The sequence below is a fragment of the Petaurus breviceps genome, unplaced genomic scaffold (assembly GCF_028583685.1).
Source record: "Petaurus breviceps papuanus isolate PSGF00001 unplaced genomic scaffold, PetGlider_PUasm1.0 387, whole genome shotgun sequence".
Classification (NCBI taxonomy): Eukaryota; Metazoa; Chordata; class Mammalia; order Diprotodontia; family Petauridae; genus Petaurus; species Petaurus breviceps.
The window spans coordinates 719,221-729,831 of NW_027186308.1; positions in this window are offsets into that span (position 1 = coordinate 719,221).

A 10,611-nucleotide genomic window follows, 5' to 3' on the forward strand; every position below is an offset into this window, starting at 1 on the left:
TCCTTCCTCTCTATGTCTGGCTCTCCCCACACACTGGCTGAGCGGCTGTTATGGAACAAGATCCACGGAGTTCAGTCCCTGCCCATCGGATGCCTACAATCTAGTGGCAGAATGCAAGGTGGGCTCTGCCTCAATTTCCTCCTCTATGAAATGGGGTGAGAAGTGTTTGGGGAGCTGAATTAAGCGAAAATCTGATTTGGTTTCTTCTGCGCTGGGTCCTCTTGGCGCCTCTGCCTCCTCTAAGAAGAGGGGGCTGGACTCAACAAAGCCATCTGTCCGGAGTCCCCGGGTGCCAGTGGTCATTCAGCTGCCTCGGGGGCTGATGCTTGGACTGATATGGCCAGGCAGCCCAGGGGACCTGGCAGTTGGCTCAGGTGGTGAGAGGGTTAGGGAGGACTTTGGGAAGGAGTCTTTTCCCCTGAAAATTTTGGAAAACGGCAAAAGCTGAGCATGTGGAATTATTTTGGTTAAATGTCTAAATCTGGGGTCTCTGTGTTGCTGCAGCTGGGGTTATAACACTTCCCCCCTCAGTGTTCCTGAGACTCTGCAGGGGGCTTTGTAAAGCATGTCCCTCCACTGTACCAGAACCTCAAAATTTCTGCACACCCCAGGAGGCCAAGGGACCAGCATCATGCTAACACAAAAGCTGTAGGTCAGCTGTTGGGGAGAAAAAACAGGAGGGTATTTTTGCCGTGTGTGAGCAGAGACCAAAGCATCACAGAAGACTTTATTTAGAAACAGAGAATTTCTCTCTTGTCGGTGACCAATTTGTGCTGCTGTAAATCTCTTGGCCCAAGATCCAAAGAATGTCTGAGTGTTGGAGCAGCCTGTGACCTTGGATTGGGCCAAATCACCTGGCCAGGAGGACTCTTAGGACTTGGGTGGGGTCCTGACTGGTGCGTGTCCTCCCACCCCAGCCTAGTGGCCAGGTCTTTACCCAGCTCAGTCCCTAATGCCCCTCATTCCAGCCTTTTACAGAATGATATCTGCATTGGGGTTGACACAAACCCAATTTTTAAAAATGGGCATAGTTTCTGACTGGCAGTGGCCTTACCCAGCTCTGAGTTTCAGGCAGATCCAGTCATGTCCCCCTGCTGTCTTCCCACCAGCCTTGCCTGACAATTTGCCATCAAGTGGGTACCCACTGCCCCCACCTCTTCAGCTCTGGACCTGTGATCAAATGAACTCTGTTATTGTTCCTGAATTGAGGGTGCCAATCTACTCCCCTTTGGCTCTATTCACCATCTAGGTAAGTGCCCGTCCCTTGACGGCCCTCACTCCCCTATGTGGCTGTCTCCCCCTGTTAGGATGGAACCTCCATGGGGGCAGGGTCTGGCCTTGCTTTTGTCTTTCTATAAGACTTGGCACACAGTAAACATTTAGTAAATGCTTTCATTCAAAACTAAAAGTCCTTGGGAATAACATTCCAAATTGTTCCCGTGGCACCAGCAGAGTGACTCACCGGACTTAGAGCTTGTCTGGCTCAGCTGGGCTGGGTTCCTGAGCCACAGATTCCCAGAATCCCAGCCTGAGGCTTGGCTGGAAACCTGGACCCTTGTGAAAGGGAAGGGTGGACATCGACCCCAGGGGGGATCAGCGATTTTCAAAAGCAGGATTACCTGGCCCCCACAGGAGTAGATGGTCCACCCTGGTGGCTGACCCCCCTGAGTGGTTGTGACTAATTTTTATCCCCTTGTCAGCCTGTCCAACCTTGGCAGCATCAGGCTTGCACTCACCGCCTCCCCAGCTCAAGGGCAGTTGGGAGTCCATAGTCCTGGGACTGGCCTGGGAGAGGCCAAGGTCCCGTCTGCACCAGGGCCAGGTGGTCACGGAGGCCGCTTGGGGAGGGCTCTTCAGAGAAGGTGGATGGATGGTGACAGGTAGGAGATGGGGTCCCCCAGCACCCTGGCCTTTTCTAGATGCTTTTTTCACATACAGCACTCCCCAAAACAGGTTTCCCAGGACCCCACTAGGGCCCAAGACTGTTCACTCACCCTCCCAGGTAAATCCGAGGTCGTTCCTGCCCCCTCCTTCCTTCTCTGTCCCAGGCGTTGGATCTCAGCACAAGAGCTGTGGGACTCTGCTCAGCAGCCATGGGGCTTGAGCCCCAACTTTGACAGAAAGGTAAACTGAGGCACAGGGAGGGGAAGAGACTTGTGAAGGGACACACAGAGATTAAGTGGCCTATCTGGGTCTCCAGCCTGGCCTCAGGCTCTAAGGCTGCTTCTCCTTCTTCTATATTCAGTGATCACTAGAGGCCTGGGTGGCCCCGAATGAACAAAAGCTCCCACAGACAAATGAAGTGTGGCCTTTCTGTCCCAAGTGAACTAAAAATCCTTAGTGAACTCTGACCCTGGGCCCAGGCCAGGGAAGGTGCTAGGCTTAGTGCTGGGGGAGGGGACTCAGTCTTGAGCCTGGCAGCTGCCAGTCTGTGACTGCCCAGGGCATCACTGTGGGGCCGGGGATGGGGCAGCACTGCCCTTCCCCAGGATCTCAGTCTGGGTGGGGGTAGGGCACCGCTAGACCAGCCCTTCCCCAGGATCCCAGTCCTCTTCCCTTTCTCCCTCTTCCTCCTCTTTGCCAGCTGTCTCGAACCCTCCTCCTCCCCCCAATCTCCAAATTCCTTTGTGCATTGTCTTTCTGGTTAGAAGGGCAGGGACTGTCCTGCTGGCTTGTAGCTGATCTCCACCAGGGAGAATCCCTTGGAGAGAACAGAGCCTTCCCTTGGAGGCCTGGCTTTGGTTGCATGGGTCTTCCTTCTTGGGTGATCTCACCCCTAGGATGGGGCGTGGGAGAGCCACCTCCAATGCGCCATTGGAGAAGTGTCTGGGGAGAACTGGGGTAAGCTGAGTGTGAGATGGGAAAGAGGCACTGGGGCCGGCATGCGCACAGCAAGGCGGCGGGGACCCAACTTCCCTGGCCCGTCTTCCTCCTCCAAGCAGCCTGCCTGGGCTTGCTGGCAAGCACAGCAGAGCTGGCCGGGACTCTGCTGACTCAGGCTCGGACACCAGCGAAGTGCTCGGGGGCTGTCCCGCTGTGTTCCCTCTTCAGGGCGATGAAATCAGGGGCGGCTGTGGTGAGCTTGGAGGACGGAATCAGGTGGAACTCAAAATGTCTCTGCTCCCTGCTGGTTGTTCATCCCTTAGATGCGGGGCTCACTCGCCTCTGTGGGGAAGATATAAGGAGAGGGGCATTCAGCTGGCTTTGTGAGGGGGTGGTTTATCTAGCTGGAGGAGAAAAGGTGAAAGCGGCTTGCTCTCCCAGGACAGCACAAGCTGCTTGAGGGCAGGGGCCTGCATGCTGTCTGGGCACACAGCAGGGGCTTAATACATTTTGCTGGATGAAGGTGGGGATTACGTGGCTTTGGAAGGGTCTGTGGGTACACTCTGAGAACCAAAGGCTTTTGCTGACATTTCAGCCCGTATGATCCAGGAGAGGATCTGGTGAAGATAGTCCGGTGCCCCCACTTCCTGAGCATTCATGGTGAGAGTGAGGCCAGAGTCAGAAAACCAAGGTGTTGTATAGGAAGAGATGGAAGATGGCGGAACTGGGCAGGAGAGGCTATGACCCTATGATCAGACCTGGGGCAGAGGAGAGACAACAGGCTGCCCACCAAGGATCTCAGTGATCACAGCAAAGACAGATACCATTTCTTTAGGACTTTTAAGATTTTTTTTAAAGTAAATTTTTTTTCAATAAACTAATATTTATTTTCTTTCCCTCCCATCTCCTCTCTTTGATGAGAAAAACAAAAACAAAAAAGCCAAACCCTTGTAACCAGCATCAACCAACCAACCAAAGCAAATTCCTGCATACGCCATGTCCAAAAAGTGTGTCTGACAGGAGCTGGCTTCGTCCCCACTGCGCTGGGGCCCCAGGGCGGCCCTTTGCGGCATGTCATCATTGTCTAAATGGTTCTCTGGGTCTGCTCACTTCACCTGCCTCAGTCTGGATGAGGCTTCCCCATTGTCTCTGGAGACTGACTGTTCTTTTCGTCCTTTCGTAGAGGCTAGTAATCTTGCACTGTGGTCCTTGTTCTATGACTTGTTCAGCCATTCCTCAACTGATGAGCACTCCCTTTGTCTTTGGTTCACAGGACTTTAACTTCCTGGCGCTTTCTTCTTGAGAGAGATATGGTGAGCCTAACATTGCTGTTTCATTTTGTTTTCTTCTAGAGAAAGACCAAGACAGAGAGAAGGTGGGGGAGGAGGAGGAGAGAGAGAGAGAGAGAGAGAGACAGACAGACAGACAGACAGACAGACAGACAGAGAGAAGAGGAGAGGAGAGGAGAGACAGAGAGAGGAGACAAAGACAGAGACAGAGAAAAACAGAGAGAAGAGAGGAGAGATAGAGAGAAACAGAGAGAGAAAAGGAGAGAGAGAGAGAGAGAGAGAGAGAGAGAGAGAGAGAGAGAGAGAGAGAGAGAGAGAGAGAGACAGAGAGAGCATAATCCAGCACCTCTATGTATAATTGAAGTCCCCCATTACTAGTCTCTCCTAAGTCTGTGCCTAGCCTGTGATGTGTTTTCCAAGCTCCTCATCAGTTCTGCTCAGGTAATCTATACAAATCCCTTTCTGTTCCTGCCTCCATGGATCTCCACCCAAATGCTCTCCACTGATCCTTGCTCTGGCACCCAGGTTTCCTCATGTGAACCTGCACTGCTAACCTGGGTCTTGCTTCTAATTCATTCCCTTTCTTTGGAATCTCCTTTGCTTTCACAGGGAAGTCTTTCTCCAGTTAATCTAGGGGGTCTCTTTCAGACGTGCCAGGGAGGACCCCTTGGCCTTGCTCTATATATCTCCCAGCAGGCCTGGGAGCTGGCAGCATCAGAAGAATGGCAGTCGCTCCTCGCCCTGCTCTGGGGGGGGCTAGGGCAGGTTTCCAGTCCAAGCACCTGTCTGCAGTGGGGCTGCTGCAGTCATGGAAGGTCTTGGCCATGGAGTTTGTGTCTTAGCTGGTTTACAGTTTTATTTTTAGCCTCAGGAATTCATCACTTGACATTATTTGGGTTTTTATGGAGAAAAAACTGGGCGAGGAGAAGCTGGGCTCCTCATTGCCAAGCCAGGCCCCAGACTGCTGAGGTCTCGAGAAAGAGCAGCAGCTCCAGCCCAAAAGGTACAATCGAGGCCCAGTGGGGTGGCAAGGATATGGCCTTCCATCGAAGGAGAAATCCTGCTTCCTGCTCTGATCCAAGCTTAGAATTAGATCGAGGTCACAGTCTGCCACACTCATGGCAGGAGAGCAGCATTCTTCTGGCCTAGGCAACCAGCACAGGGGAGGATCCGGGCTCAGGCCAAGGCCATTGGCCGTCTGAGCTGACCAATCAGCCCTGAGGAATGTGAGGCATCTCAGCTTTATGAACCTGAAACTGGGAGCCAGAGATGGGAAGAATGAAGTCTGGGAGCCGCCCACCCTGGAGATGCTGAGGGTCAGCCTCCAAGGACCTTGGTCCTCCTTTGGGCACACCTCTTCTCCCATTTCACAGATGAGAAAGCTGAGGTTCAGAGAGGGGAAGTCACACAGGTAGAAAATAGCTGGGGGCTGGTTGGAGATCTTTGTTCAGATGGATGGACAGACAGATAGATAGCCCCCAAGAAGAATGAGATCAGCACAGCCAGACCCGGAGCCCAGTGGGATGTTGTTAGAGGCAGGAAGACCCAGGCTCAATGCTGCTTCTGACCCAGATGCATGGTACAGTGCTAAAGGTGCCTCTCCAAGGCATTCCCTGACTCCAGCTTTCCTGAACCCCCTCCCCGCCCCCATTGCATGGAGTTCTTTATCTGCATCACCCCTCTCTCCAGCCTGTCTCTGTCACCATGTGCAGCTCATGTGCCCCAGAGGGGGTGCAAGCTCCCTGAGGGTAGACACCTGGTAATTTCTGGGAGGTGGCAGGGTACAGACCTATAGTCAGAGGGCCGGAGTTCAAAGCCAGTCCTTACCACTCAGTAAGGCCCTGGGCAAGTTCCTTGCCCTCTCTGGGTCTCTGTTTCCATCCTGTGAGATGAGGGGCTTTAACTCAGGGGAGAGAGGGTGGGCTTCTCATGGAGATCGTTCCACAGCATAGTGGACAAAGCTCCCTTGGCTCATTCCTCATCCCTAGCCTTCTTCCCATCTTTACCTGTGGGAGATGCTGAAGACAAAGGCAAGGTTATCTTGGGCCTGTGGTGTCCTCAGGCTGTCAGACAGACTGTCAGAGGCTTCTGGAGGAAAAGAGGAGGGAGACGGGCAGGAACCTCCCTCCTGGTCAGCTGCACAGAGTGGGGGCATGGGAGCCTGGGCGCCCACAACATCCACGGGTCACTAATTCTCTGGAAAATGGAGGGCTGATTTCAAGTGGGGGGAGTGAGCCCCAAGCACTCAGGAAGGCCCTGAGCCAGGACACCAGCTTGGTGCCCAGATCACTAGCCAGCGGCTGGGACAAAGCCCTGGGCATCAGGGGCCCGTCCAGTGTGTGGATCACATAGACATTGAGATTTTAGTTCAAGGTACTTCCTTAGAATCCCCTTCCCTATGGAAAGATTGACTGCTTAGAACCAAGCCCCCTGCCCCCCAAGCAAAGGTCTGGTGCAGGATGCAGAACAGAGGCACACACGTGAACACATGCATAAGGCAGGCATGTACGCATCACATTTATTATGGAGACTCTTGTCACTGCTGTGGGGAAGGGGAGAGTGGGACTGAGTATCCTCTGAAGGGATAGGGGCCAGGCCCCAAGGGGAGCTCACAGATGTGCCCTTGACTTGTCAGGTGCCAAGGAGCCCTCAGACGGGCTCCCTGGGCGAGAGCTGGGCATGGAGCCAGCTGGCTTGGTCCCAGAGAGGAGCAGAAAGGTCTGTTTGCTTGCTCAATGTCTGTCTGAGATCACCCAAGAATTGGCCAGTTATTGGAAGTGTGCATTGTTTCTTTGGCCTTGACAGGGCCATCACCCTTGTCTCCCAAACCCAAGGTGGTCTAAGCTCTGAGCTAAGGATCTTGGACAGCCTGGTCTGAGCCCATGGGTACCTACTGAGTCTTTGGACACTGTCCAGAGTGGTTTCCCCCCTTCCTGTCCGGCCCCCATGGCCTCTTCCCTCCCCACCCATTCACATGTCTTTTTGCACATCTAAGTGACACGCTCATTGTTCCTTTGTGTCCCTAGCTCTTAGAACCGAGCCTAGACCCAGGAAACATTTCATAAACACTGACTGATTGATGATTTTCAAAGGCAGCATGGTGCAGTGGAGAAAAAAATTGGATATGGATTTTCCTTGCCCTGCCTCCCCTCCCCCATGAAGGGGCCCCATCAACCTCCTCCTCCTCCCCCATGAAGTGGCCCCATCACCATCAACCTCCTCCCCCTCCCCCATGAAGGGGCCCCATCCTCCTCCTCCCCCTCGCCCATGAAGTGGCCCCATCACCATCCTATTCCCCCCATGAAGTGGCCCCATCCTCCTCCTAACCCCCTCACCCCCATGAAATGGTACCACCATCTTCCTAGTCAACCGCAGTGAAACCTTGGGGTCATCTTGGACACCTTCCCATCCTCCCATCTCCATTCAGACTACTTCCAGAGCCTCCTCTCCAGCTTCAGCCTCTCTCCCCTGGGCTCTGGTCCTTCATTGCTGACCTCTCCACAACCATGATCTCTCCTGCATATGGCCCCTTCTCTCCTTTGACAGAGCCACGGCCACAGCAAGGGCCCTGGCCACCCCTCGTCTGGCCTACTAAAGCAACCTCTTCTTGGTCTCCCTGCCTTCTGGGTCTCCCCACTCCAACCTCTTCTTCACTCCCCACCTTCCAAAGTGATTGACTTTCCCTGAGTGGCAGCTCTGCTCTTCCTCAGTAAACACCACTGGCTTCCTATGAAGCCCTGGGGCCAACTGTCTGCTCCTCATGCACCTGGCCCTTCCTTCCTGGTCATCTCCTCCAACAGTGATGACCTGGGGCTTCCCCCTCCCACCTCAGGCTCCCCTCTTCCCAGCTCTTAGTTGGCAGCCCCAGAGCCCTATTCCTCCTCTCTCCCCTCCCCTGGTGCTGGTGCCTCCCCCTGGTGTGACCTGATACTTGTTGTCTCCCCATACCAGGTTGCTGAGACCTGTGGCCCCCACGAAGGGTGTCAGCCTGATGGCTTAGAGATGGGAACAAAGTGGGCCTGAAATGATTCTTGACTTGAAGTCTGCATGAAGATAGCTGGGAGTCAATTCAGTGTCCATCTGGACAAAGGAGGATGTCCAAGCCCATCTCTTTGGACAGGGACTTTGGTACTTGGACTTGACAGCTCTTCCTGGGCTTCCTGAGCAGGGACAACAGATTAGGTCTCTTTTCATTGCCAAGGTTTTAGGATGGCCTTTTTCAGAAGCAGGAGAGACATCTGCTTTTCCCAGATGGTGGAGTCTTGTCCTAGAGCTCTAAGAAAGGCTGTAGCCTTGGCCAGGGGCACCTGCACCGATGGAGAGAGAACTCAGAATCCAAGTGCATGTGAGACAATTGATGCCTCAGGAAGACAGAACGTGTCAGTTCTCTCTGAGGACTTTCAGAGAGTGCTGGATTTGGAATCTTGAGATCTGGGTTCAAATCTCACATCTTTTACTTATTTCTTGTATAACTGATGTGGGTCACCATAAAATGATGAGGTATAGGTGATGGGTGCTCGAGACCCCAAAATACCAATGTGGGAGGAATCTAGGGGTGGTCTAGAGGAGTTAATGAGGTCAGGTGACATTTGGTTTATGTATAGATATTCATAGGCTCAAGGGCGGGAAGTAGATGGACAACGGAGGGTCAAGCTAGTAGTGAAGGTTTGGGCAGAGCCACAATGAAAGGTTTATGGCCTCAACAAGCAAATGCCTCATCATAACCTTGGGGAAGCCTACACTAATCCTAACTCTATCTCATCTGGGATCTCTAAGGGCCCTATGAACTCTCAATCTTAAGAGCTCATTTGGGTTCCTGGAGGGTTCCTCAGTACGAACCCACATGGCATCCCCAGAGATCCTGCTGGGCCTCTTGGAGACCTGCTCCAGCACCCCAGGAGTCCCTGTGTTATCAGCCCCATTCAGGGACATTTCAAGCACTCAGCTCAGTTCTGGGCATCAAACTTGGGGGAAGAGGTTGACAAGCTAATGAGAGTCTATGGGAAGGTGCCTGGATGGGGAAGGACTGCAGTCAAAGCAACTTGTTAGCAGATTTTGCTTCAGTATCTCTTGCAATCCAGGACACCCTCTTTCTACTATCACTAAGAGTGAAATTTGTTCACCCTGGAGATCAGTCAGCTCCTCCCTCCAGCTGTTACTACTCTCATTTATTCCTGAGGGTGCCCTGTGAGCCCCAGCTGTCCTCTGGAGCCTTGCCCACTCAGGGAAGTGACCAGAGAGCATGGAGGCAGCCAAGGACCTTTTGTTCTAAGGCCTCTCTTGGTAAAGGCTTCAGGGGCCTCAGAACCTCAGAAACACTCCCTGTATGTGGAGGCTTTCTCCCATTTCCATCATACTCCAAGGACATTGACCAAGTCTGCCTTGGGCTTCACTCTTGCCCCAGGGCAGGGCCTTAGGAAGGCTCCCCAGGCCTTGTTTTTTAGTAGGCCAGCCTCGGGGTGCCAGCTTGAGAGTGGCAGGGCTACCAGGGACTACAGGAAGGACCGAGGGCCAATTTCCCATAACTCCAAGCCCATCAGCAGAGAAACATCCACAGTGAGACTCCTCGCCATTGGCCCACAAAAACAAGTGCCTGGCATCAGAGCTGCCTTCCTGGGCTGAAATGTTGATTTTGGATGGGCAGCCATTTTCCCAGTGGCGTTTTTCCAACAAAGTTACAAAATAAATAATTTCAGACTTCGCGTGGGCAAAGAAAGAGGTCTGCCTGGGATGGAGACACCCCAGATACCCTTGTAGGGGGGAGGGTGGGAAGGAGGGGTGCCAACAGACGGGGCAGAAGTGAAGCCTGGCTGCCCAGCACCCACTGGTCCAGCATCTAGCAGCCCAGCACCCAGCACCCAGTGCCGAGACCTCGCACACATGACCCTTTTATTACCACCACAGAGAGATGGGGGAGCCCCAGGGAGTCCTCCAGGCTGAGCACCTCACCTTACAGGTGAGCTCAGGGACTCTCAGTCAGTAGTTAAATGGGGACTAGACCTGCCTCAGGCAAGTCTGCCCTAAAGGCCCCTGGCTGTGACTCAGTCCCCTTTTCTGGGTTCCCTGGGCATCTGAGAGAAGAAGCAAATAATCACCCTCCTCCCTGCTCCCTCCTCCCTCTTTCACTTTCCCTCCTCCCTCCTCCCAGATAGCCCTGGAGAAAGCCCTCGTGGGCCTTTCCTGAGGTTTTCCTCCTTTGAATCTAAAGAACTCCAATTCCTCTAACATCCTCACCACCCTTTTGTTCCCCTCATAAGGTGTGCCCATCTATGCTCCCCTCTAGGTCCCAACACTAATCAGAGATTCCCAGGTGAAGGGGGGGAGGGCTGGCCCTGAGTTCCAATCCCTGCTCTCCTGTGTGACCCTGGGTAAGTCCCTTCCCTTCTCCAGGGACTGGGTTTTCATGTGTGTCAGCAAAAAGGTTGGCCTCTTCTTCTGTATGCACACATTGACTCCCCTGTAGAATGAACACTTCCTGAGGGCAGGGATTCTTTCTTTG